Source organism: Spermophilus citellus (assembly GCF_964194105.1).
Source record: "Spermophilus citellus genome assembly, chromosome: 5".
NCBI lineage: Eukaryota > Metazoa > Chordata > Mammalia > Rodentia > Sciuridae > Spermophilus > Spermophilus citellus.
The window spans coordinates 62256999-62284506 of record NC_138186.1 but is presented as its reverse complement, the minus strand read 5'-3'; the positions used below and the strand labels follow the sequence as shown (position 1 = coordinate 62284506).

The 27508-nt window shown below is 39.7% G+C and overlaps 1 protein-coding gene and 1 long non-coding RNA gene across 3 annotated transcripts in view; both read left to right on the top strand.

Moving 5' to 3' along the window:
* The first annotated feature begins 735 nt into the window (after positions 1–735).
* Positions 736–13663, top strand: LOC308650190. Its single transcript, XR_014022274.1, has 3 exons — positions 736–877; positions 8970–9053; positions 13533–13663. It is a non-coding gene; the product is annotated as an uncharacterized lncRNA (long non-coding RNA).
* A 778-nt stretch (positions 13664–14441) lies between these two features.
* The window catches only part of PLA2G7 (phospholipase A2 group VII), a 36375-nt gene continuing 23308 nt past the window's right edge, over positions 14442–27508 (top strand). The window contains exon 1 of one of the 2 annotated variants that reach the window (XM_081295427.1): positions 14442–14597. The gene's annotated coding sequence lies outside the window, so the exon portion shown is untranslated. The remainder of the gene's footprint in view (positions 14598–27508) is intronic. The other variant, XM_081295428.1, reaches the window with a different exon arrangement.

Genomic DNA, 27508 nt, shown 5'->3' with positions numbered 1-27508 from the left:
CCTACAAAATAGATTTGAGCCAGATTCAACTTTTAGACCTGAGTTTAGCAGCCTCTAGTCTATACAAATTATTTAGTAATCTTGTTTAATTGCAGATTCTGACACAGTGTATCTGGGATGGGGTCTGAGAGTCTGCATTCATAACAAGTCCCCATAGCAGTTCTAGTTCATCTTTGAGTAGCCATATCTCTCTGGCTGAAAAGTAGGGGATAGATTGGCAGGGAACACTATTGGAGACCTGAGGAGGAAGCAAGGAGGCAGCAGTTGGTCTCCACTGAGAGGCTCCATAGAATTGTCAGTAGATTCTTAAAAACAAAGATGCCTCTACCTCAGCCCAAAGTGAATCAGAATCTCTAAGTGTGCAAAGCAAGGGTTAGGTGAGTTATAGGATGTAGGTGCTCTACACATGCCTTGCTGGGTAACAGAGAAGATGGCACAAACTGCATTTTAGTTTTTAAATTTGCTTTACTATAAAACACTGGATTTGATTAATAGTAAAAATGGTAAACAAAAACACTAGTGTTTCTAACCTGCAAGTGTCACCAAAAGCAAAATCATTTCGCAATCAGTGTCTAGGAGCCTTTTCACTTGCCTTCCATACAAGCTTTTGAGCAATTTTACACTAAACCTACCCTGTTTGTTCCACATTTAAGTTGATATTGAAGTGATTGCACAACTTCCTATGGATGTGTTGTAATTCAAGTAAAAGTTTTCATTGTGCAGCAAAACGTTTTTTCCAGAGAAATTGAAAAACTGATCCTAGAAGATTCTACAGAAATGCAAGGAACCCTGAATAATCAAAATAATCTTGAGAAAGAATGAAGTTGGAAGACTCATACTGCTTGACTTCAGTTAACACTCCAGGGCCAACCAATGGGTAAAGAAATATCTTTTTTTTTCCTTTTTTTTTTTTGTTATTGGTTGTTCAAAACATTACAAAGCTCTTGACATATCATATTTCATACATTCGATTCAAGTGGGTTATGCTGAGACAATGAGATATCCACATGCAAAGAAATAAAGTTGCTCCTTCACCTCCCAAATATTTATTATTCTAATTTCCTTTGAAAGTTTTGCAATTTGAGCCTTACATTTAGGCCCAAGACCCATTTTGAGTTTATATAGGGTATACTTGTCAAAAAATAAGTATATATGTCAGAATTTATTTCTAGACTCTCAGTTCTATTCTAGTGCTGTAGATATCTATTCTTGTGCTAGTACCACCATAATCTTGGTTATTTTAGCTCTATCGTAAGTTTTGAAATTAGAAAGTACAAATTTTCTGGGGCTGGGGTTGTGGCTCAATGGTTGAGCACTCGCCTAGCATGTGTGAGGTACTAGGTTCAATCCTCAGCCCCACATAAGTAAGTGAATAAAAAAATAAAGGTCCATCAACATCTAAAAAAATTTTAAGAAAAGAAAGTATAAATTGGGGTGTATAAGAATGAAAACATTCAAATAAAAATTTATACATAAATGTTCATAGAATCATTATTCATGGCAGATGAAAAATGGAAACATCCCCAAAACCCATCAACAGATGAATGGATAAATAAAATGTGGAATATCCACATAATGAAATATTATTTTATAATGAAAAGGAAGGAAGTACTGAGACGTGATTCATGGATGAATCTTGAAACATGCCAAGTGAACAAAGCCAATCATAGAAGATTGGATACTTCCATTTAAGTGAAATGCCCAGAATAGGCAAATCTACAGAGACAAAATGTAGATTATTAGTTGCCTAGGGCTGGGACCTGGGTGGGTGGAGGAAAGACTGCTGGTAAGCACAGAACTTCTTTTTGGAGTGATGAAATACTTTAAAATTAGATTGTGGTGGGTAATGGTTTCACAACTCTAAAATAGTTTTAAACCACTGAATAGTACATTTTAAATGGATTCAAATTTTAGGTATGTGAATTATAGCTAAATAAAGCTATTTGTTAAAAACAAACAACTATTAGAAGTTTTTTAAAAGAACAAAAATACAAACCTTACTTGCAAATTTACGTATGTGATTCACTAGCCTATCATTGGTCATTGAAATCTGGCAAACTCTCCGTGACATGAATCCTTGTGAATTTGGTTAAGTGCACTTGAATTCCTATCTTTCTGGTAGATGTGTTTCAATTTGCAAAGTAGTCCAAGTAATACAGAGGCTAATAAGTGAGTGATCTGTATTACTATAGTAAATAAGAGAGGGGTAATGTAAAAATACTTACAGGCTTGTATGAAACCCAGGGAGCTCTTTGCTTGTATGAAACCCAGGGAGCTCTTTTCAGGAGCCTGAACTGCCTGGAGTATTGTTGTGCTTACACCATGGAAACTGAAAGCTTGCCAATTAATTTCAGCTTCCCTAGGTATCTGGTGGAGTGGGATTGCCGCTCTACTTCATATCAAAACTCTTTAGCAATTCTACCTTCTACTTCAGTCCCAATGTGCCGGACCTCACCAGGTTCTTTCAAATAATTGATTATTTTTTAAAAAATTATTTATTAATTAAATTAAAAAATTTAAATTAAAAAATTTTAAATTAAAAATTTTAAATTAAAAATTTTTTAAATTAAAATTATTTAAATATTATTATTAAAAAAAAAGATTTTCAGCCCACAGGCTGTGAAGAAGGTCAGCTGTTTAGTAGTCACTTAGACACAGGAGATGTCTGACCTCCATGGCGTGGTGGGGAAAACATGGGCCCCTCTCATTCAGAACTGGCTATGAGATCTTTGGCAAGTTCCTTAACTTTGCAGAGCTTCTTTTTATTTTCTCATTAATAAAAGTGGAATAATAATCTCATTGATTAACTGGAATAATTTATAAAGCATCTGATATAGGGTAGATTCCTAAACAACAATGACAAAAAGAACAAAAACATCTATAGTGCTTTCTCCTTGTCTCTCCTTTCCCCCCCTTGCTGTAAGCAAGTATCTATATTTATGATCTCACTGATCGGAAAAGCCTTCTTCCTTACCCTCCCACCTCCCCTCCCTTCCATCCTTCCTTCCTTTTCCTCTCTCTTTCCTTTGCTCCATTTGTCTCCCTGCCTTTATTCCCATATATATTTATCAAATGCCCTTGTATGTGCCAAACACTCCGCTGGGCCCTGTAGGGAAAAGACACTCAGTGCTCCTGTCTTCTTGGAGCTTCCTTTAGCCTTTGAACACAGACTTGCACTGCAGAATTGCATAGACAACTCTATAGGAAGCTTCTGAGACTTCAACTTAGACTGGGGCTGCATTCTTGGTTCTTCTTGTTCTGAGACTTCCAACTTCTTAGACTGGGCACCTATTTGTTTCTGGGGCATTTTCGCCTGCAAACAGCCATCATGGGATTATCTAGCCTTTGCTAGTATAAATTAATCTGATAAACCCTTTCTTGTAATTATATATTCTGTTTCTCCTGATGCTAATACAGGAGGTGATATTTCAGCAGAGACCTGGCATAGGTGAAGAATCCAGGCATCTGAGGATCTGGGGGAAGGGGTCCATACAGATAGCGACACAGCTTGGCTTATGTGAGGAATAAACAAAAGGAAGATGCCGCTGGTTTATGAAGTATAGCAAGTAGAAGAAGATGAATTTAATATAGATAAGTGATAAGTTGGTTAGGGTTTTCTGGGATAGGGTGAGGAATTTGGATTTTATTCAAAATACAAAGAGTTGAAAATTGAAAAAAGAAACTGAAAGATTTTAAACAACAAAGATGGTGCAGCTTCAATTTTCTGGAGAGGTTCCTTTAGCTCTATATGGAGAATGGTCTGAATGAGACTGAAAAATGGGACTGAAAGCAAGAGGACCACAGAGCAGGCCACTGCAGAAGCCCAGATAAGAAAGAGTGGTAACCTGGTGGATTGTGGCCATAGGGATGGAGAGAAACGAGTGAAATCAAAGTTATTCAGGAGGGAAAATTGGCAGGAGTTGTCAATGTAGTACACACGAGTGGTGAGGGAACAGAAGGAGTCGGGATGGCCCTTGGAAACTGACAACACTGGTGTTGTGGAAGGGAGCGGTGTGGGGCCAGTAGAAGAGTGATACAAATTAAGGGTTCTGTTTGATGTATGTTTGAGATCCATGCAAGACATCCAAATATCAAGCAGGAATCCAGAGTTCTGTGACTTTGGGGTTAAAGTTACCTATGTGAAAATCACCAGCACATGGGTGATACTTAAAGGTGTAAGATAAGATCTAACATAATCTAAGAATATTAGATGAAGGGAGGGGCTCCAAGCCTTGAGGCTGTTCATTCCCTGGGATCTGGTAGCAAAGGAAAAATTGGTAAATATTTCTAGGGAGGAAGGATGGGACCTGGGAGAACATAGTCACACAGAAGGGAGTGGTCAGCCAAGTCAAAGGACAGAATGTAAAGGTGTCTTTTACAAGCCAGAATTGATGCCTAGGAGAGACTGCATCAGCTCCCTTATCACTGGGAGAACTTAGAGTTCTATCTCCCCTTCTAAGCTTTGTAACAGTTACAGAGCAGCCTGATTTCATTGGACAAATACTTGCTGAGTAGCTACTATATGTTGAGTGAAGCAGGGGAACAAGGACTGAGTTGCCTGGTGATAAGGGACAAAGCAACTTGAGATAAGGGATGAAACTGATGAGAGACTACAGCTGTTGGCATCAGTAAATTGCATATGTTTGGGGTCCCATCCCCTCTGATACCCTATTATGTGTTTCCTTCCCCTAATAAAAGGTGTCTGACACCAAATTTCTTGACAAGCCATGAGGGCCAGGGAGTAGCGCAACCTAAGGAAGGGGCTTCCAGAATTTTTCACAAGTCAAAAGTGAGCTACTTGCATTATTTTTTTTAAAGAAGAATTTACCCCAAAAAGGTCAAAACATTCTACCATATTTTGAATCGAAAAAAAATGACCTAAATAATATACAAGGCCATATAAAAATAAGACCAATCATTCTGATATTATAAAAATATTATTTCTATAGTCATTATAAGTATTAGGATCTGCTAATGGGGTCCACAATTGTATGGTGGGTGTTTTTAGTGTTTTTAGTGAGACCTTGTGACCAACTAGATGAATGTCAAAAATCTGCATGTTACTTTCCTTGCCTTACTCATGATAGGTCACAGAGGCCACCAGGGGCAATACCTGTGAGCCAGTCATTTATTGTTGGTCACATTGGCTTAAGCATCAGGACTAAAATTTCTGGCTAAGGTAACATCCATAAAGCCTTTTCTCCATAGAATAAAAGTCATCTCTAGATCAGGAAGGAATTTAGAAAACAATGAGACAAAAACTCATTTTATGTATGAAAATATTAACAACCATCAGCATTAAATTATTTACTTAAAAGTGACACTGAGAATGTTTTAATTCATCACTTACCCCTTTCCCATCCCAGCGAAGCCTCCAATACAGAGAGATGTGCAGTGTCTGCAAGTTCAGGGAACACAGGAGTGTGGGCTGAGTGGCTTTGCCACCCCCTTGCATACTTTTCAGTTGTCATTGACTTATGCTTGGGACAGGAGGATTTCATTCTCTTCTACCTCCTTCAATTCTAAAGATGACAGTAATAAGCCCATGTAGGCTTCGTTTTAAGTGCTTTAACACACTTGGTCAATTTTTATTTTGTAGGGTAGGCACCAATATTATCCTGCTTCACAGATGAGAAAACTGAGACACATAGTAATCCATGGACTTGCCTGAGGTTACAGAGCTAATGGTGGACAGCTCAGGTGGCGCGGCTGCTGCCTCATGTCCTTAATTGCTGTGCTGCATTGCCTCCTGAGGGGCAAGTCAAACCATATGCAAAAGTGACTGAAGGGAGGTCTTCCTGCCTAGGAAATGATCTAGTTCATTTCGAACCATTGCTTATGAAAGAGGCAACACAGTGAGGTGGACAGAATGGTTGGTGTCATTAGAACTGGGAGTGGCAGCAGGGAACAGAGTATTTGTTGATCAGGCATTGTCCTAGGTGTTTTCTGGATATTATTTCATCAATCCTAATAGCAAGCCTGAAATATAGGTGGTTTGCAAGAAAGGAAAGTGAGGCCCAGAGGCCTCAGTAAAGCATACTCAGACAACTGTCTCTACTTCCTGTGGACAGTTGTAAGAGACAGATCAAACTCATTGCTTGATGGCATTACTGTCAGAGCCCTGATCTCAGGGAAGCTACGAGGTTCCCTGCATCTAGGGTCCAAAAGACAAGAATCAGATTCCATTTGTGGTTATCAGAGCATCTGTACCTTTCTGTCCCTATCCATCTTTCAGGAGATTTTTAAGAAGCCTTCTGGGGTTGGGGGAGGTGGACCTCCACTCACCACTAGGACCATCCTTGCATCAGAATGGAGGAGGCGGCTGTGCTGGTTATAGGATTCTAGCATCTCGACTGATGAGCACCAGCTGTGTATCAATTTGTCAGGAGGCTTATGAAACCTTGTTCAGGGGAGTTCAGATTTCGGGATGGGCCATGTTTTCTCTAAGGTGACATTTTGCTATCAGAGACCACCTGCCCAGACATTGCTGTGGTTCTCCTCTCAGCCTCTCCTGTGTACTGTGCAGTCTGAATGTGGGCCTGTGTAGCTCTCACATTCACTCTTGGATGGGGCTTACAGAAGGACTCTGTATTTCTGTCCTGGCATTTTGTATCCCTTCTACCTAGCCTCCTTCATTCTCTATCCTGGAGGCTGACCTGTGTGGAGGACAGCATTATACATGGGCTCTGGCTTCCAGCTGAGCTGGACAATTTCCAGCAGGAGATTAGGGTATAAATGGGGTTGGGATATTTACTCCCTTGGCTTTCTTCCTGCCTGGCTTTCCATGGGTTTGCTATGAAGGTCACAGCTCTTGTTAGGCAACCTTCTCCACAGAGTTACCCTTGCCAAGTTCCAGTTACTGCTTTCTGTTTTTGCTCCTTTAAGCCCATGGAAGGTAAGGGCTGTCAGCATTCATCAAAGGCACTACACTATGCCTTGTTGCATTTCCTGAATTCCGCGGTCACCTTTGTCAACAGTCCATTTAGTAAATGTGCATCAAATAATCCAGTTTGAGCATGCTGCCTGCTTTCTACCAGAACTCAGAACCCAAAAGTGGGCATCCTTCTAGCAAAGGGGATGCCACGACATGAAATCCAGAATGACAGAATGTAAACTGAGTTGAATATGAGAGACCTAAAGGAAAGGGACTTCAGGCCAGATCCTGCAATACCACCTCAGGATAGCTGGACTTCATTTCTCCCAGTGTGCTATGGGAAACATTGACAGTTTCTGAAGGGGGAAGTAAAATGATTACAAGCCTGTCACTTTTAGAGAAGTAATTTTGCCACAACATAAATTGTATTCTGGGGCAAAGGACAACTAAGGGTGAAAAGAAAATAGAAGACAAAAGAATGCATATATCCTGATCCAGAAAATCCATTTCTAGATATTTAAAACAAAAAAAATTAAAAACATGCATAAATACTTTACTGCAAGTATATTCACTGAAGTATAATTTCAAAATTAAGACTGGTAAACAATTCAAGTTTCTTGTGGAAATATTATATTGCCTTTCAAGCTGATACTGTAGATCTGGATATGTTGGTTTGATAAAATATTAGTATTCTATTGCTTAATGAAAATATAACTTCTAAAAATGACCAATAACTTCAGTGTACATGCATGCATTTGTTTATGTGGAGAAAAGCTTCAGAGAACGTACATTAAATTAGTAATAAACACCATTTTCCTAAAATGAGTTTGTATGATTTGTATAAACAAAGAAGCGTTTTGTGACTGTCAAGGACACAGCCTTGGAAGGCCTCAGTTAGGGTGTAACAGCAGAAACAGGAGGAGCCGATGAATAGCCTTGTGAATGTGGAATCAAGTAACTCAGCAACCAGATAAAGGAGTTGGATGACTGAATCAGTGCCACTGAGAGAAGTCTGGGAGTCCTGGACTCAGCACAATGCCTCCTACATCTTGACTAAAGTCAGTAGGGGTGCTTTCAATGACCTGGGTAAGGAAAAATGTCCTGGCAACTGGTTTGGCAAACTAGGTCATGGAGCCCAGTGACTAGATGCATACAAACAAGGCAATTATGACATCCACAGCTCAAGAGTCCTTCAGTAAACTAATTTCATAATGTCACTGCTAATGAGGGGTGAAGGCTAAGCCTAGAATTGGATAATGAAATTTGGAATTGTCTAAAATATTGAATAAAATAAATCCTTAACTTTTCTCTACTTTGGAAGCTAAGAGGTATATCTATCCTGGACCTATTGTCCCCTGAAAGTGCTTCCCCTCTGAACTCATGGAACTCAAATTATATTCTCTGACCATGACATTATACCTCCTCATGCTGTCACTCTGCCTCCAGGGAAGTTCTTCCAACCTACTCAACCCATCAGTACTTTCAGTTCTTTGCAAATATTCATATATTCATGTACATATTCACATATATAAGGCACTAGTGTCACATCAGGACAGCTGGACTTTATTTCTCCCAGTATACTATGGGAAACATTGATAGTTTGTCAATGAGGAAGCAAAATGATTACACATCCATCACATTTAGAGAAGTATTTTGCCAAACAGTATTCTAAGCACTTTACAGGCATTATCTCTTTTAATCCTTACTACAACCTTAGGATGAAGGTGCTATCATTTGCATCTTAGAGATTAGGAAACTGAGGTGCGTGACTTGACCGAGGCCTTAGAGCTAGGACAGGTAGAGTTGGACTCAAGGCCAGGATGTTCCTCTTAATCTAGAAGAGCATCTAGAAGACTATACCGGATTGTTATGCACTTATTTCATGAGGTGGGGCCATGAAGGACCCCCACTTTCTATTTTTACTATTCTGATTTGTTTAGATTTCCGGTAATATGAATTAACATGAGTACATTACTTCCTAACTACAAAAACTTATCTTTTAAGTTAACAAATTCCCTCATTTTCTTTGCCTTGGATCAATCTACTCTCCCAGTTTCTAATCCCAGAAAACTCTCTTCTGTGGTCTCATTCCCAGACTGATCAGTGTCATCAGGAAAAATGCATCACCACATGATCCAGCTCCAGGAAGAACAAGTGAATTCCAGTCATCATGGCATAGGTGAGGTTAAGAAAGCTCTGACCTCCTGGAAGGTTCTATTACCATGCTCCAGATTTTTACCCTCCTCATTCTTTTTCTTCCTCAACTATAGCCAGATTCTCTTTCCTTTCTTTCTCCACACAATGTCTTAAAAATTGTATCCTCATCTCTACTCTTTTTTTCCGCTTCCTACATTCACTCCCATAGACTAATAGGTTAATTTAAAGGCCACCAATGCCCTCCCAATTGCTAAAGCCCTTTCTTCTTTTTCCATCCACCCTATTGAATCAGCAGTGTTGATCCTAATTGCCTTTAAAAGCCCCTTGTCTTTCTTGACATCTAAGAGCGTCTCAAACCCAATTTCCATCCTCACTTTGATCAGTCTTTGAAAATCTCACTCACTAGCTCTTCTTCCTCCAACCTTGCCTGAATGAGGTGGCCTTAGAGTTTTTCTTTTTCCACAAGCACTTGTTAATCCCACACACTAATAAACAACTTCCAAATAGACAACTTCTTTCTCTACATTGAGCTGCAGACTTGTATGATTAAGGACCTATGAGATGGTTCTGGCTAGAGATGGGACTGCTTGGAGCAGGTGGGAGTCCCAGGCCGGGGGACGCATTCCTTTTTTGTTGTGTTTGCAAATTTCTGTATATGAAGTCTTCCACTACAGATGATTTTAAGCTTTCAGTGTTCTAAGGGGTTCAATGTCTCCTCCAAAACTCATGTTAAAATACAATTGCCACTATAACAGTTTTAAGAGATAAGGCTTTTAAGATGTGTGATTAGACCATGAGGGCTCCACCTCATGAATGGATTAATGCTGTTATCATGGACTGAGTTCCTGATTTAAAAAAAAAAAAAAAGGATGAGGTGGGCATGATTTTTCCCTTTCTGCCTACTGTGTGCTCGCTTGTCCTCCATGTCATGACACAGTGCAAAGGCTCCAGCCAGATGCCAGTGTCATGATCTTGGACTTCCCAGGCATTAGAACCATAAGCCAAATAAACTCATATTGATTCTAATTTATCCAGACTGTGGTATTCTACTACAATAGCAGAACACGGACTAAGACACATGGAAGGTTTGGGGTTGTGGCTCAGTGGTAGAGTGTTTGCCTGTTAAATGTGAGGCACTGGGACTGATCCTCAGCCCCACATTAAAAAAAAAAATAGACATATAAAAAGGGGGTGTTGTGTCCATCTACTAAAAATAAAATATTTAAAAAGGCACAATGGGAAGTCACTGAATGCAGAGTTAGTGCCCAGGTGACCCTTTTGAGCAGATGGAAGTTGACATCTACCACTGCTTCTGCCTGTGTGTCCGAGGGTAAAAGCTCTCAGACATTGCTTTTACCACATGACAGGAAATTAATTTTACAACAGATATATACATATATATGCAATGAAAATACAAGTTTGTGGATCAACACTTTACCACATGTGATGCGCTTTGAAATTTATCATGTTTCATTTGGGGGGGGGGTGTGCCTCAATGAACCACATAGACTTCATAATCTATTAATGGCCCAAGGCCTACAATTTTAAAAACATTATCCTTGGAGCTTTCAAATTTAGTATATGCAGAACTGCATTTGTTATCTCACTTTAACAACCTGTTCATTTTCCTTGTTTTCTTTCATCAACTAGGGGCTTCATCATCTATCTGATTTCCGCAGCTAAAAATCTCAGGACCATGTGGGACTTACTCCCCTTCTTGATCTTTTGTATCCGTTTTGGCCTCGTTTATACTTTCAATCTCCATTCCAATGTCAGTATCCTGGTTGCTTTTTTTTTCTCAATTCATCTTTTTTTTTTTAGTATAAAATTATTTTCTAAAAATAAGAATACTCCACTTTAAAACTCTGATATGCCTATAAATATTTATATAATTTACTTATATGCTTATAATTTTTTTCATTCATTCTGAAAGCATTTATTGGGTGACTGTTAGTGTTAGGCTCTATACTAGATGCAGAGGAATAAAAATGATTCCTGTTCTGGAGATGCTCACTGTCCAAACTCAGCTGCATTGCTCAGAGGACTCTTCTAGTAGCTCCAGTTCACCCTTTCATTCCTACCTTCTTCTCTGCCTCATCCATATACCCAATGCCAACATGGAGACCTGGACATTCCTCAGGTGCCATTCACTTTGAGGCCCATGTGCCTTTGATCATGCAGTCCCATTTTCTACAGAAAACTCTCTTATTCTTCCAGATTAACTCTTACTGATTTTTGAAAGCCTTTTTCTTATGTCTTCCTTTTCACAAATTTCTAATCTTCAGAAGTTTTAAATATTTATTCAATGTCATCATGCATATAGTTCAAATTTTTCAAAAGTACTAAAGTACTAAAAAAAAAAATGAGTCCCCCACTTTAGCCCACAGTAACCCTAACCCCAACTCCAGTCCCATTCCCCAAACTCTTAATGATTTATGTTTTAAATTTCTGGTGGGTATTTTCCTATTTTCAAAAGAGCCTGATATGTCATTATTTCTTGGTGTACCATCTTAGGCCCTTCCTATCCAATTTCTTCTAGGCAAATCAAAGACTTAGCTCACATACATTCTGGTCCCTCTGCTCCTGAGAAAGATCCCTCTCTATGCCCAGCCCCCACTGTTCTCTCCTCTGCAAAGTTGCTGCACCTGACCTTGCTGTCCTCTTCTACCCACCAAAGACAGTAGTATCTCCTGATTCTCTACTTTCCAAACTGAGCACCTTAGTAACCCAACCTTCTCTCCCTACACCTACAGCCTGCTATCTACTTTCATCTGCACATTCAAAAAATTAATCATTTTTGACTAACATTTTGCCTATAGTCACATTAATTCTTCTTTGGCTTATTTATAATGTGATTGTAAAGGTTATAAACCAACAAGCAGTGCTGCTATGATTAGACTGCATAAAACCTGTTTCCTGTAGCTGAGCACAGCCTTCTAATCATACTCCCTTCTCTGGGCCATTTGGAGAATATTCTTAGATTTCAGGTTGAAATGGCGTCTCCTGTTTGAGATACTCGCGATAGGTTCAGATCAATCCATCATAAGCTGCATCAGGTCTTTTCTGGATGTTTTCCTCTTGCAGTTCCTGGATTTAATTTTAATTGTATACTTTAAAGTGGAAAAATATAGTCCCAATTTTTTTCTTTGCATTCCATCACCATGTAATAATCTCAAGGATTTCCATTTACCTCCCTGAAGCTTTCCTACTCCACTCAACGATGAGCTGCTTCCCAGACTTACACACAACTGCCATCCTGGGTCTTTACTCTTCTGCTCATTCTGGTTGGAGCAATTTTTTTTATTAGATCCCATGCAATGGATCCCGTCCTTGGTTTCCACACCTTTCCTAGGACAATTAACTCACTTCACTGAACACCCACCTTTCTATATTTACCTAGATAGGGTAGCACTTTGGGTGTTTTTAAATTTCCTTATCCTCCAGACATGAACTTTTGCCTTCTTCATTTGTGAAATGGTACCTGACATGCAGCTGGTCCTCAATAAACACTATTTAAATAAAACTCCACTGAACACATTATTGTATTTATATTCAATATATTGAATGAAGCAAAAAGCAACCACTTTTACTTATACTAAATAGTAAGTAAGTATTGGTGTCAGTGGAGATACGGGCAGAAACTAAGAAGTAAGAAGTAACTCCATAACAAATCAACATATAAACACAACTCCACTTTTTCTTTACCACATAAAATTTTAAAATAACCCACATCAAATTCACCTTTAATCTGCCTGTGTTGACTTGTCTTTTTGGAATGTGAGGAATATTCTTTACTAATTCCATTTATTAGGATTGCCATATATTGCAGGAAGCCCAGTTAAATTTGAATTTCAGGTAAACAACAAATAATTTTGTAGAGTATATCCCAAATATTGCATAAGACATACCAAAAAGTTATTTGTTGTTTATGTGAAATTCAAATTCAACTGACAGTCCTGCATTTTTTTTTTGTTTGTTTGTTTGCTAAATCTGGGAACCCTACACTGGGCATCTCCTCAGGTATTAACCTAACAAATGCCAATCACTCTGGGATTCCCTTCCCAGAAGAGTAATCTGATGATTGTAGGAGATGGCATGTTGCTGGCAGTAAGAGAGGTGAGTAAAATATTTCCTTATTGTTTTCAAGACTGTTCCTCAAAGCCTTGAAAGTCTCCAACTTCTTGGTCTGGTCTTAAGATCAATCAAAGATGGGCCTTAAGAGTTCTCTTTGGTGGGGTATAATGTACTCTTTGAGATTAACATTCTGGGGCAATTTATCACAGAGGGCTCTAACAGGAAGTACAGTGAAATTGTCATCTAAATTTTCATTTATGTTATGTTTAAATAAGTCACTGCTTCTTTGCAGCTATTAATATTAGATTCCACATATTGAGTGAATGTTTCCCATGTGCCAGCTTTTGTCCTAAGCATTTCACATGTAGTGGCATTTCATTCTCAGAAGGTATGTCTGACTGGTTGATTGAATATCTGTGTTTTACAGATGAGAAATCTGAGATGATAACAAACTTGCCCAAGATCACACCACTGAAAAACGAAAGGAGCTACTAGCCTTCTTACTACAGTCCTCAGAATAAAATTTACAAAATAATAAATAAATAAATAAATAAATAAATAAATAAATAAATAAATGTCATCTCCAGTTCTGTCACTTTGCGAATGACAAACTACTATTTAAAAAATACAAAATTTTAATAACACCACACATAAATCGCAAACTATTTTACCTGAGTTTCTGACTAAAGCTTTAAATGTGTATGCTTTTATTAGAAAGTGGATTGAGGAGAAAACATTGGAAAACGAAGGAGTTTCAGTTAAATCTCAAATAACTCCGGGTTAAACTGGGCTGTATTGTAGATGTCCCCTTATAACAGCATTCCCCCCCCCCCACTCACAAATGCATTTCCTTTGCACAAAGAAAGGAGACTGACACCAAGGCAGGCTTTCCAAGCTGCAGCCCAGTCCACACAATTTCCAAACTGGTGTTCAGTGTGCAATGTACGTACAAACGGGATGCACCGTGCATTTCAGATGACAGATGAGCGCGGAATCATTTAGTGATCTTTGTGAATTTAGAGAACAGATGAAACTAGCAAGACAGGCTTGATGTGGATGAGTTAAGCAGGAAACAGATCTAATGAGAATCTAGTGTGTGAACAGTACGTCGGGAGCTTAGCACTGTCGGAGGCACTGCGGGGACCCATCCCGAGGCGGGGGAGGCTCCTGGAGGGTCCAGGTTGCGGGTTCCCCAGCAAGAGAGTGCAGAGTGCACCCGAACAGGCTCACAGCCGAGCCGCAGCTGTTTGTGCGAGGCCGGCGGCCGCACGCTCCTCCCCGTCCCTCCTCCCGCCACGCCGGGGGAGGAGAGGGTCGGACTATAGGGCCTCGCAGAGGGCGGAGGGCGCAGTGACCGCAGTGACCACAGTGACAGCGGATAGCTAGAGGCCAGTAGTGCTGGCAGCGAGAAGCAATCGGATTTGGTGTGTCCTGAGTCCCGTCTGTCTGCCCAGGGATCCAGGTTTCCGCAAGTGGCACAGCGCAGCGCCAGGTGAGGAGGGGTCCCCAGGGCGGGTGGGAGCCCCAGGAGAAGCGCGGGAGCGTTCCTCTAAAGCAGACTCCCGCTGCGCTGGTGCGGGGAGCCAGGACAGCCACTAGCCCAGGGCGGGCTAGGGGGAGCTGCAGAGCCCTCCAGCTGGTCCTGGGCGCAGTCCCTGAAGCTCTAACTAACTGAGCCAAACTTGTTTCCTCGAGGTTAGTGGCGGATCCCAAGCCTTTTTCGGAGGAAGTAGCCCTAAGTGTACGGTGCTAAGGGGGAGAATCTGGCTGGGCGAAGCGGGAATTAGAGGAGTTTTTTAAATCCTACGGAGACAGGCGCGCGCGTACACACACTCATACACCTTTCGGGAAATTTTTCTTTCGGAGCCCATTTCCAAGAAGCCGCTGTAGGAACAAAGTTACAAAAACAAAGCAATACAGCCCCTGCCTAGATCATCCCACTCCCTTCCAGATAAGATAAAGGTGTTTTGTTTTGTTACCTTGAGTCAGAGATGAGGCTCCTTTTGCAAAAGGCCAATCAAAAACAGATAATAGAAATTATTGTCTTCTTCATTATCTCCTGGAACTTTTGATAGAAGTTTCTGTCTCCCCAACTGGAAAAGTTTGGACTTTCATTCGGGCCTGTGGGTCTCAGAATTTCTGCACAGGTGGTAAAGGAGGAAGGCAAGTTGTATCTGACTCATACATAGGGACTTGCCACCTAAAGGGTGGCATACAGATTCAGGTTTGGGAGGCATATGTTAACAAGTCAGTCTTGCACAAATGACCTTTGACCCAAATGAGAATGCTGAATTAGGAATCTGGTATATGAGTAGGAGCTGGAAAATGTATCCCCTGAAGCTTTAACAATCTTGGAGGTTCAGGGCATTAAGTATTGGGGGCTAACACTGAACTTGGGGATCAGGGCATTAAGTATTGGACTGGTCAGTAAAAAGATGGCCTTCTAGCCATGAGACACTTCAGAATTTCCAGCATCCAGGCAGATTTTCTCACAGAGGAAATTCTGGTGACCTTGCAGAATGTGGTCCTGTAGAAGGTGAAGACACAGCCTGCCACTTTGCATTTTCCAGCAAGCCACCTCAGCACCAGGCCCTTGGGTATTGAGGGTACTTTCCCTCCACCAGAAGTTTGTGCACAGGAACTGCTGCTGGCCATGTGGCTCTTACTTGAACTGAGCACATCAGACTCAGAGCTGCCAGGACAGTCAAACACCACAGACTGTTGCTACCAGCAGAGCCACTGAGTATCAGAGCTAGATAAGATACTGACTCTCATTTTGCAGTAGAGAAATTCCTCTCTGAGGTGTGAAAGGTTTGGCCAGCGCCCAAGACTTTCTCCTCATACAGAACTGTCAAATCAGGGCAGCAGTTTCTTCATTTCCCCTCTGTGCATTGGTCCCAATGAACATGCAGAGCCCGAAGCATATTTTCTTACCTGGTTCTGTTTATACACAAATACAATTTATACCTCTCTTTAAGGTCTTTGTGGTTCTATTGGCATAGAGCATTAAGAAAAGGGCCAAATAGGTACCTGAGAAACTAGAATAGGAGCCTCTGAGAAGGCCAGATGAAATTTAGGAGTCCCCTCAATCTGTATTTTTTCCCTAAAAACCTTCAAAGATGGGTATTTCTTGAAAAGAAAGATGATCAGTTGGCAGCTGTTTCTTTATACTCTGATTTATCTTAAGCCTGACCCGCCCCCCCCCCACCCCATGATTCATGAAATTTGAAAGACATTCAGATTGACCCCTGGAGATACTGAGAAGTTTCGATTAAAGACAAGCATTGAAGAGAAAGTACCCTCAGTCTTAAAGAAGTTGAAGGGGACCATTTAGTTCTAAAGTCATATTGTTCCAGAATTCTGGGGAAGCTTTGTAGTTTGAAGGCATGAACAGAGGATTCTCACTGCCTTGCCCCATTAAGCCAGATGCTTGTGATACACCCTCAAAAAACAGGCTGATAAATATAGGCTTATAGGTTTTTTTTTTAAATAAGCAGTAATTGAGAAGAAAGAAAACATTTATTGTAAGAATATTCATTGAATTAAGTGAACAGCCGATTCCTAGTAAAACTGTGTTCAGTCATTTATTCATGTCAAAAATATTTATTGAGCAGCACCTATGTGCCAGAAACTTAGTATAGAGCAATGAGTAAGATACATAAGCTGACTGCTGTCATGAAGTTCACATTCTAGAATGGACAGATGAGCTAGATGAGTTCATGTAGTGGTAAATACCCTGAAGAAAAGATGAGTGCTGTGGTATAGTGATGTTTGAAGCAGTGGTGGTGGAGGTGATAATAATGGTGGTGTGTATGTTAACAGGTGGGAGGGACTCTTTTTCTTGGATTCAGTTTGGAGGAGAGTCTTCCCTGATGGACTTGAGATGAGATGAGATCCCAGGAAGAAAGGCAGATGGTTCTGGCAGAAGAATCACAAGCCCAAAAGTCCTGGGAATAAATGGCATGTATGGGAAGCTCAGTTGGAAGGCCAGCATGGCCCTGGCCAGGCTAGGGAGAAGGAGACTTGGAGGAGTGAGGAAGCAGAAGGGAAGCAGAAGCCAGGTCATGCTAAGTCTCACAGGCTGGAGCAAACCATTTAGAGTTTTTTCTAAGCACAGTAGAAGCGAAGAATGGTGTTTAAGCAGAGGCATCACATCACAGATTCATGTTTTCTATGAAAGTGCTGTGGATGCAGTGTGGAGAATGAATTCTAAGGGAAGAGGAGGAAGGAGACTAGCTCTAAGTTTATTGATGGTGACCTAGTGGAGGGTGACAGCAGTAGATGGGCATACGCTCCTTTTTTGGAGCTACGGTGGGAAGTTAATATTTCTCTGTCTCAAATCCTCCATCCACAAAATGGGGCTGGCATTGGTGTCTAGACCATTTATTCTGTAATGACATGTAAGCAATACCCTTAAGGGTAATGTGGGTAATGTAACATTTATTACTATTTGCTAATATTGTGTTACTTTGAAGGATCTGTGCTTCAGTTTTACAATTTGTTCTAATAAATTTCAATGCATATTTTATTCTGCTCCATAAATATAACTTGTTATACATAGAAAATATTCTCTGTTCAGAGGTTTGAAAACCCTTAACTAAGAGTTACCTATAAAACACACCATCAGGGGCTGGGGATGTGGCTCAAGCAGTATCGCGCTCGCCTGGCATGCGTGCGGCCCGGGTTTGATCCTCAGCACCACATACCAACAAAGATGTTGTGTCTGCCGAAAACTAAAAAATAAATATTAAAATTATCTCTCTCTCTCTCTCTCTAAAAAAAAAAAAACACACCATCATAAAATTTCACTATTATTAATGCTAAACACAATAGCTGGCTACATTTTGAAAGTTGAATGTGTTGGGGGAAAATTAAAAATGGGATATTTGAAGCTGGGGATTAGAAAAACATCAAAATCTCTTTTTTCTTTGGACAGATTGGCTTTTGTCCTGGCTATGGCTGCACAGATATCTGTGAGCGCAAAGATCTATAGATAATGGAAAATCTACACATGGCAGTAGAATTTCCAGAGAGGACTGTGGACCAGAGTTGAATAGAACTGTTTCCCTTAGTGAAGCTTCTCTCTCACAGGAGGCTCTTGAACTTTCCCCAGTTGATCTCTGACTAAGTTTTAGAGAATCAGGGAAGAGTTTTGAAGTTGTTACCAACTCAGATTGGGGGTGACCTTCTTATGACAGAACCTAACTGCCACATGAGGCAACCCCATGTCTTTTTTCTGACTCACTTTCATGTGCAACTTACAAAAATAAGATGTGCCTTTTAGAAGAAAAGAGTTCTTCCTCATTTACATTGTATGCAGTAGAAATTTCAACTCTTTCTGATTTAATAGCCTTGGGTTATGCTCATTTGCCAGATGCCATTGGTTAATTATGGGTCACAGTGTGTCTGAATTCAAACTTGAAGTGACCAGTCTGCTGATTCAAATTGCTGACAACATGTGACAGTAAGTCTAGAATCTGTTCAATTTCTGTTCTGCCAAATCTACCACCTGAATTAGATGGTGGCAGAGGGATATCCTCAAGGGACATGTTACAGCCTCTCCATAAGACCCTGAATCTATTTTGTTTGATGCATGTAATGTTTTGAAATGCTCAATTAATTGCAGTCCTTTAAAAATCACTGGTTATTACATACAAATGTAGCTTTCCAGGTTCTCTTGAAAACAATGAGAAGATCTAGTATCTTGGAGTTCTCATTCCTGCATGAAAGTTATCAACTGCAGTAGAGGAGCAGTTGCCCCTTCTGCATGGTCCAGTTGTACAGTCCTTGTTCCATTACTTAGGCCTGTTTGACTCATTTAAGTTACCTATTGGCTGACCCTTGTAGACTTTTGATTTTTAACCTCAGGTTACGACTCTCTAGTCCAACCTGCCCTTTCCACTTCTACCCTCTTCCAATGCAGGAATTCCTAGTCCTGTATCCCTTCTGGGAGGCCTTAGACTTGCACTTTGCTCCTTTGGTCAAGAGAAGAATATGAATTGTTGAAGAGCTTCCATTAATGGAGTTTAATAATCTGGGTGCACATGCGACATGTCTAAGACCTTTTGCCTAGAGCAGTACCTGTCACGTGCCATCTGGTCTGTGCATATCCCTCCGTTCCTTCTGTAGCTCTTCATGGGACCTGCTGTCTTGTTCTGTTATCGCTATGGTTATTGCTGGGCTATTGTCCTTTCATATGAGTCTGCATTTGTTAAAATCCTTAAAGCCTTAATCAGTGTGATAAGATGTGGTCTAACTGGTACAGAATATGATGGGAGGGTGGCCTCCCTTTCTTCAAAATGTTACACTTTTGTTATGCAGCTTAAGACGTCTTTAGTTTTTTTGGTTTTTTTTTTTTGGTTGTTATTATTAATCCATTATTCTTTTGACTTGTGTTTATGGCTTATTTTCCAGTTAGATTGTTCCTGATCATTTGCAGCAGAACTCATCACTGTACACTAGCTCACAACTAATGGTGATATTTGCTCTTCCAGGTGACATTGTCTTCAACATACTTGGTTGCCACATTAGGGGTCACTACTGGTATCCAGTGGATAGAGGCCAGGAATTGATAAACATCTACAACCCATAGGGAAGCTCCCCACCATGAATCATGAGTAGCATGAAGTGGAGAATCTTTGCTTTAGAGTCAGGGCCTAAGTTCACATCCTGATTTAGGCTGCTTCCTCTATCTATGACCTTGGACATGTTATTTAACCTCTCTGTCTCTGTTTTCTCATCTGTATGTTGAACTCTGAGGACTAAATGCATTTGTTTACATAAAATGCTTAGAATAGTATCTGGCCAAGAGTAAATTACCATTATTGCTAACTGCCATACAAATGCAATCTTACTTTTCTACTTATGTTTGTACATAAGACATCAGACGATTGAATTTGAAAGTTAGAACTTTATTTCTAATCTTACCTTTGTGGTATACATTTGTATATTTGGATATTTTATTTATTTAAAACATCTTCCCAGAACTGCCTTCCCTCTAAGGCTCACATTATAGTAGTCACCCTTCTATCTGTGTTTTCAGTTATCCATGGTCAAATTGTGGTCGGGAAATAGTAAATGGAAAATTTCAACAATAAACATTTCATAAATTTTAAATGGCAATGCCATTTTAAAATGTGTGCCATGGTCATCAGTATGATGAAACCTCGTGCCATCCTGCTATATCCCACTCTGTCCTACCTGGAAACTGAATCTTCCCTTTGCCTAGTGTATTCACACTGTATACACTACCTACCCATTAGTTACTTAATAACTATCTTGGTTATCAGGTCTACTGTCAGGGTATTTCAGTGCTTGCTTTCAAATAACTTTTATTTTACTTTACAATAGCCTCCGAATGCAAGTATAGTGATGCAAAAGAGGCATGAGAGCATAAAACACCCAGGACAGATTAACTCTGATATAATGTAGCAAATGTTGCAGGGCATATAGGAAAAAAACATGTATAGTGTGGTACTATCTGTGATTTCAGGCATCCACTGGGGGTCTTGGAAAGTATCCCTCATGCATAACGAGGGTTTACTGTACCGTTTTTTCAGATTCATTATATTCCTCTGTTTGGGGTTATAGGAGTCAAGTTTAATACTAGAGGTCCCATTTGAAGGACATGAACATTGAGTTCCTCTAGTAAAAGAGGATCTTGATCTTGTTCAATCCTGGTTTCTCCCTTTACCCGGAACCTCTCTCTTCACAGCCCAGTCACTGTGGTCTCTTCTATATGACAGGCTGCTGGAGCTAGGCAGAAGCTAGTAATAGTATTTGAGTAATAATAGTGACATTCCTGTGAGGGCTGTAAGACCATGATTAATGCTCCTCTTTGACAGATGAGGAGAGAGAAGCAAAAAAAAAAAAAAAAAAAAAAAGAGTAAGAACTCACTGTGTTCCCTAAGCCAATAAGTAGCAGATTCAGGATTCAAACCTTGGCAGCTGGAAGTCAGAGCCAGATTTCCGAGTCTCTTATTCTGCCACAGGGGAAATTTTCTTAAAGAGTATACCTGGGACCTTTTACCTACCATCATATAGCCATGAATGCATACAACTCTCAAAAGACCTGTTACTCTCACACTAATAATATTGTATATATGATGTGTGTGTGTGTGTGTGTGTGTGTGTGTGTGTGTGTGTGTGTGTTTCTTGTGCTTCTGCTATATTTTATTTGTTAAGGGCATGGATTGGTTTCGGCTTGTTTTCCATAATTTCAGGATTCCTGATCCATTAAGGAGAAGCCACAATTATTCCTTGGAAAAACTATCTTTAGAATCTCTAAGCTTACTGGAATATTAGAGAGTATTATATTATAACTGAGGTGCCCATGCTGGCTTATCTGAGCAGGCAGCCTGAAGGACTGAATCAGAGAGTAAGCGCAGGAACCCCAGTGTAGCAGCAAGCTGCACAGTGATCTTAGATAATGTTTATCCTTTATGGCCTTTAAGACATAAAGCAGAGGGCCTCTGGACATTTGTACATTGAATACAGGTGAGCTCCTGTTTTCCAGATGTGAGTAGAATTAATTAATTGTATTTTATTTGCAGCTTTTAAGCACTTATCTTATAAGTGATTATTATTAAAGTATTTTCACAATTAGGGAACTGCTTCTTATTTTGCTTTTTTTGACTCTACCTCTTTTCTGAGGTTGTGAAATGATTATACAACAGTTGTTATCAACTGTGTCCAATGTTAGAGGCCTTAGATACTTCTGCAAAAAGTCACTTGAGTCTACACTTTTGAGAGAATGTAAGATTAAGTTCTGATCTAACATGGTAGAAATAAAAAATGTTAGAGTTGATATTATGTTTTCAAGTTCCTAGTTTCAATATCAGCCAATATGGATAGGAAATTATTTTTTAAATGAATCATATATCGTAGATGAAGATGGCACCTCAGAGTCTAACCTCACCCATGCATCTATCTTTTTACTTTAGCATTCCTAGTAGTGAACCAGTGAGCAATGTTTGAATCCTTTTTAGGACAGGTGAAATAGACATTATAAATGATCTAATTATCAAAACATTTTTCCATTTATTGTCCAGGTATCTGCCTCCCAATAGACTGTTTTGGAATGAAATAGATATTTCTTCCTTATTAAACTAGGATGCACTTGCTTCAGCCTTTTCTTAGACCAGGATTTTTTAACCTTGGCATCTTGACACCTGGGGGTATTTCTGTGTTGTGAGGGTTCTCCTGTGTGTGGTAGGATATTCAGCAGCATCCCTAGCCTGTACCCATTAGATGGCAGTAGCAGCCCCCTTTCCAGCTATGACAACCCCAAATATCTCCAGACCTTCTCTTCTGCCATCCCTCACCCACTTTTAAGGATCCTTGTGACTACATCAGGCCCAACGGTTAATCTATGGTAATCTTCCTAACAGCATTAACTTCATCTACATTCTTAATTTCCCTTTGCCATGCAACATAACATCTTCACACATTCTAGGGGTTAGAATGAGGGCTGGGTGTGTGTGTGGGGGGGTGTGATCCCATTTTAAAAATTAATCAATCTTTCTTTTCTTCCTTGCTTCCTTGCTTCCTTCCATCCTTCCTGGGCATCTAGGAATTAAACCCAGAGGCACTTTACCACTGAGCCATATCCCCAGCCCTTTTATTTTATTTTATTTTGGGACACAAGTCTTACTAAGTTGCTTAGGGCCTAGCTAAATTACTGAGGCTGGCTTCCAATTTGTGATCCCTTTGCCTCAGCCTCCCAAGTTGCTGAGATAACAGGCATGTGCCATCATGCCCAGAAAGAATATTTTATTTTCTTATTCTTTACTAATAACAGAATAGTTGAGACATGTTTGCCCTTGTCTCTTGCCAGGAATGGATTTTGCTTGATCAACTTGTTAGCTCTGGACAGAAATTCCAGATTTGAAACTGACATTTTACTAAATGTTTTGGTTTGTCTTTTTGTTTCAAAAAAAGCAAGTAGTGCCTAATGAGAACTTAATAGTGATGGATAAAGGGAAATCAGAATTAGTGGTGGTCATGCTTGAATTTGGATCTCTCAGCTGAGATTTGAAGAGCAAGTAGGTTTCAGCAATAGATATGAAGTCTACATTTTAAAAAAAGAAGTGACATCAATTTAAATCTCTAATAGAATGTATGATCTGAGCTTTCCCTTTTGATTACCTTCTCTATGGTTGAAGAGGCAAAATTGAAGAAAATTATTTCCAGTCTTTTCTATTTAAAAATGATTATTTTTTAGCCAGGTGTGGTGGTGCACTTAAAGTCCTCAGGGATATTAAGGCAGGAGGATCTATGGAGCCCATTAATTCAAGACTAGTTGGGCAAAATAGTGAGACACCTCTCCCCCTTCAAAAACATTTTGAGTGTATATTCCCACTGATTTAAAATGTTAGAAAAGAGGTTGGGGATGTGGCTCAAGCGGTAGCGTGCTGGCCTGGCATGCGCGGGGTGCTAGGTTCCATCTTCAGCACCACATAAAAATAAAATAAAGATGTTGTGTCCACTGAAAACTGAAAAATAAATAGTAAAAAAAAATTCTCTCTCTCTCTTAAAAGAATAAAATAAAATATTAGAAAAGAGAAAAGTAGATATAAGGATTACAAATTACTATTAGTTTCTAACTATATAAACTCTCCAAAGATATACTTCCTCTTCCTCTTCAATTTCATATATCTTTTTCTGGGATCTCGGAAAATCCTCTTAATTCTCTACATGACCTTTTACTTTGGCTTAGACATAAGCACTTCATGATCATACAAACTCTTAATTAAATGTCCTTTAAAATATTTATTAGTAAAGCAATACATTTTATTGTAAAAGATGTAAAACAATGGTAAAAATGCCCATGAGTCCATTATCCTTCTTATATCCATTGTTTTTTTAGTATGAATTTTTATGTGGCAATTTCTATATTTTTTTCAATTAAAATTTCATTGTGGACAGTTTTCTCAATCATAAAGAATTATTTTATACATAGGTTAATAACAGAATAAAACACCATTATGTCATCCTCTTACTGACACTGTAGGCTTTCCATTAGAGGTATATATATGTATACTGTCTCTTATAGAGTTGAAATGCATATTGTGCTACACTAAGTTTTTAGAGTTCTGTTTCCCTATGTATAAGATCTTTTTATGCTAATCCCAAAAATGTAATTTAAAGGTCAGTTAAGGATATGGACAATTTAATGCTTGCTAAATTGCCTCCCCAAACTCAGTGTATTCATTTATAAGCCTGACATTGTTCTGTAATATTTTTGGTGTTAAAACATAAGTCCTGTGTTTCCAGGCTTTTGCCTTACCAGCTGTTGTTCCTTTTGTACAATTATATCTTTCTCAAAGAAAATTTGGCATTTTTATATTGGCCTGTGGTGATGGCTATGGAAGTGCTTTTCATTCACAATATTGTGAAGAATGCTGTATCAAGGGTTCCAGAAGAGTCTTCTTGGAGTCTCTAATTCCAAGAGATGTTCAAAGTCACCACCAGACTTTTTTGGGTTCTGCTTCTGAAATGTACAGATATTTCTAGATGATTGTTTCCCACACTTGAGGGAAAGGCACTTATTGGTAGAAAGAAAAGTTTAAGAGTTAAAGACGTGTTTTTGAATCATTCTTCTGTGTTCAGGTTCAGCGGCCTCTGTGGTCATCTCTCACACATCACCACCAGTGGAAGGGGAAAGAAGCTGGTGTCCAAGGGAGCCAAGGGCTTTTGGCTGTTTATAGTGGAGTTTGGTTTAGAAAAGCAAGCTTTGTTTTTCATTTTGGTAACATGGGAAAATGGTTGGTCATTTATTTAAATTATATAGTACTTTCATAGAGAATTGGTAATTGTTTGCAGTAAAATCACATAAAACAATAAAACAGGTGGTATATGAACTAAAGCTAGAGAAGTAGATCAGAAACCAGAAGAATGTGTTGTTAAGGGTCCACCAGGCATGTAGAACTATTAGAAATTTGAAAGGTAAAGGGTGTTAGGGAAAGAAATCTGAAAAAGTGACATGTGAATAAATGTAAAGTCATTATATGGAGTGAGCATAGTGTGTAGGTGCTCAGCAGGCATTGGGGAAAGCTGAAGTTGGTGTCCAAAAGATCAGTGTCCCCAGAGCATAGAATGGGGGAAGACAGAGGAGGGGTTAGCGTTGGCCCAGAACTAGGTCAGAGGCAAGGGAGAGGGAATATAGCTCTGATGTTCTTTGTTCTCCTTGGAGAAGAATGTTTTCAGCTCTTCTATCATGAGTGACAGGAGGGCAGGTGGAAGGATATTTGTCCATTTAAGAAGAAAAGACTATAGTTTAGTAGAGAGAAGTGCACTAAGGAATAAGGAAGGGGCTACCATGAAATCACTGGGACACAAACAGAGCTGGGCACAGCTGTGTTCAAGGGAGAAGCAGAGGCTCCAGACCCTGTACTTTCCATCCCGTGTCCCCAACACACATGCATGCTTACATACACACACATCATTGTGCTGAGGACACACAGACACGATTTTGCAGTGCAGAAGTCATCCCTATGTTAATCCAGAATACAGTCATGGTGCATCAGGTGGGTGAGAGTTCCTCATTACTGGGCACAATGGGACATATTACAAATTGTAGGACAAAAGTCCAAACTAGGATGTTCTGTGAGTGAGGTTTTCTGTGCTGAGTCCTCAACCTTCTTCCTCCTGACATCCCTCTCCTAATGTCCTCTGCCACCCATCTTACCAATTCCTCAGCTCTAGCAAGCCCTGCTATCACTCAGTGTCCTTGGTATGCGACACCTTCCTTCCTCTTCCTATGCACCCAGATCATCCTGCTCATGTAACTCCTCTTCCTGTCAGCTCCAGTGTGACCAGAGCATAGAATGGGGGAAGGCTTTTAATGCCCCCTCCTCCCATCCCAGAACTGATCATTCCCCTTGTGCCTGCACTGAACCTATTTCTGTCTAAACATCTCTAATTCAAAATTACACTTTATAAAATCCATAGCTCCCTCCATACCTTACCAGCACTTAACCAAAGCGGGACAAAGACATTTCAGAAGCCACAAGCACTGCAAATGCTACAGATTCTCATCCTCTATATCTAGTGCAGTATAAAGACCATACTGTGCTAGCAAACAAAGCTCATGTGTGTATTAACTTTAGAATAATAACTCATTTCTAGGTTTTATGATTAAAGTATTCTAACTAAATTCATGGAGGCTGAAATTTTCCCATCATTTTGGAGTCCTTATGCACCACTTCTCTGCAGGGGTTTAGTGTGCCTCTAGTAGAAACCAAGAAACCAGCCATGTGCTCAGTGGTTGGCATGTGGAGGGTGCTGAAGAAAGGTTTGAATGGATGGGTGTATCCATGGATAGTCTGGAGCATTAGACTATGGTGGTTCATCATGGACAAAAGGAAGGTCTAAGAGAAAGGAAGAAATAAATTGCCATAAGCATTGAGGGGAAGGAGGTAGGTACCTCTGGTTGGGAAAACCAAGAAGAGCATTGTGGAGGAAAAGCCCCCAACTCGACTGATTGGGAAATAAGATGAAAGCAAGCCTGATGATGTGCCCATATCCCAGGTCGAATGCATTAATGAAGGGTCCGCACATCTTTGTAAGCCTAAAACAACACAAATCAAATTCCTATGCATAGTATTAGATGAATCTACTTGCTCAGCAAGAGGGCTCACAAAGAGTTATTTCTCTTAACATATCTTTCAGCCCTCTTCATTTCCCGGTGTTTGATTTTTGTCCCATCTCTCAGTTGGGTTTATGTAGACTAGTGGTGTTTGACTGGGGAGCACTTTTACCCTCCAAGGGACACTTGACATTGTTACAACTTGTGGGGAGGATGCCAAATACGTATAATCATACCACTTAAATATAATCACTGAGATGATATTTCTCTGGGATTTCTGAATTATATTCACCTAGAATTCTTTCTGTGTTTTACTTTAACCATGATTCCCTAGAGAGATTATATTAATCTAGAATGTACTATGGAATTGTATTCATCTAGAATTCTGGGATTATGTTCACCCAGAATTTTTCAATTTGTATATGAATTATATATTTAAAATTTAAACAAGATCATAAAGATTGTTTTATTATGCACTTCAGAGAATTGTTGGACTCCAAAACTTGTCATCCACATAACTCAGTCCTATGTTGGTGATGGTACTGCCTAACTACTCATCGTAAGGACTAGGGACTACATGAAGTAAGGAGTTGGACACGGCTGGTACATAGTAGGTGCTCAATAGGTGATAGCTACTTATGTCTCATATCTAGCCTTTTTTAACTCCTTAACTAAACCAATAATCAAGTTTTGGATTCCCAAGGTCTGAACTGAAAGCAGATTTCTTCTCTGCTTTCCTTGGGCGTTCCTGTTCAATGTTAAAGCAAAACAAAACCCAAATCAACAAGTTGAGACATTGGAAAACCAATCTCAAA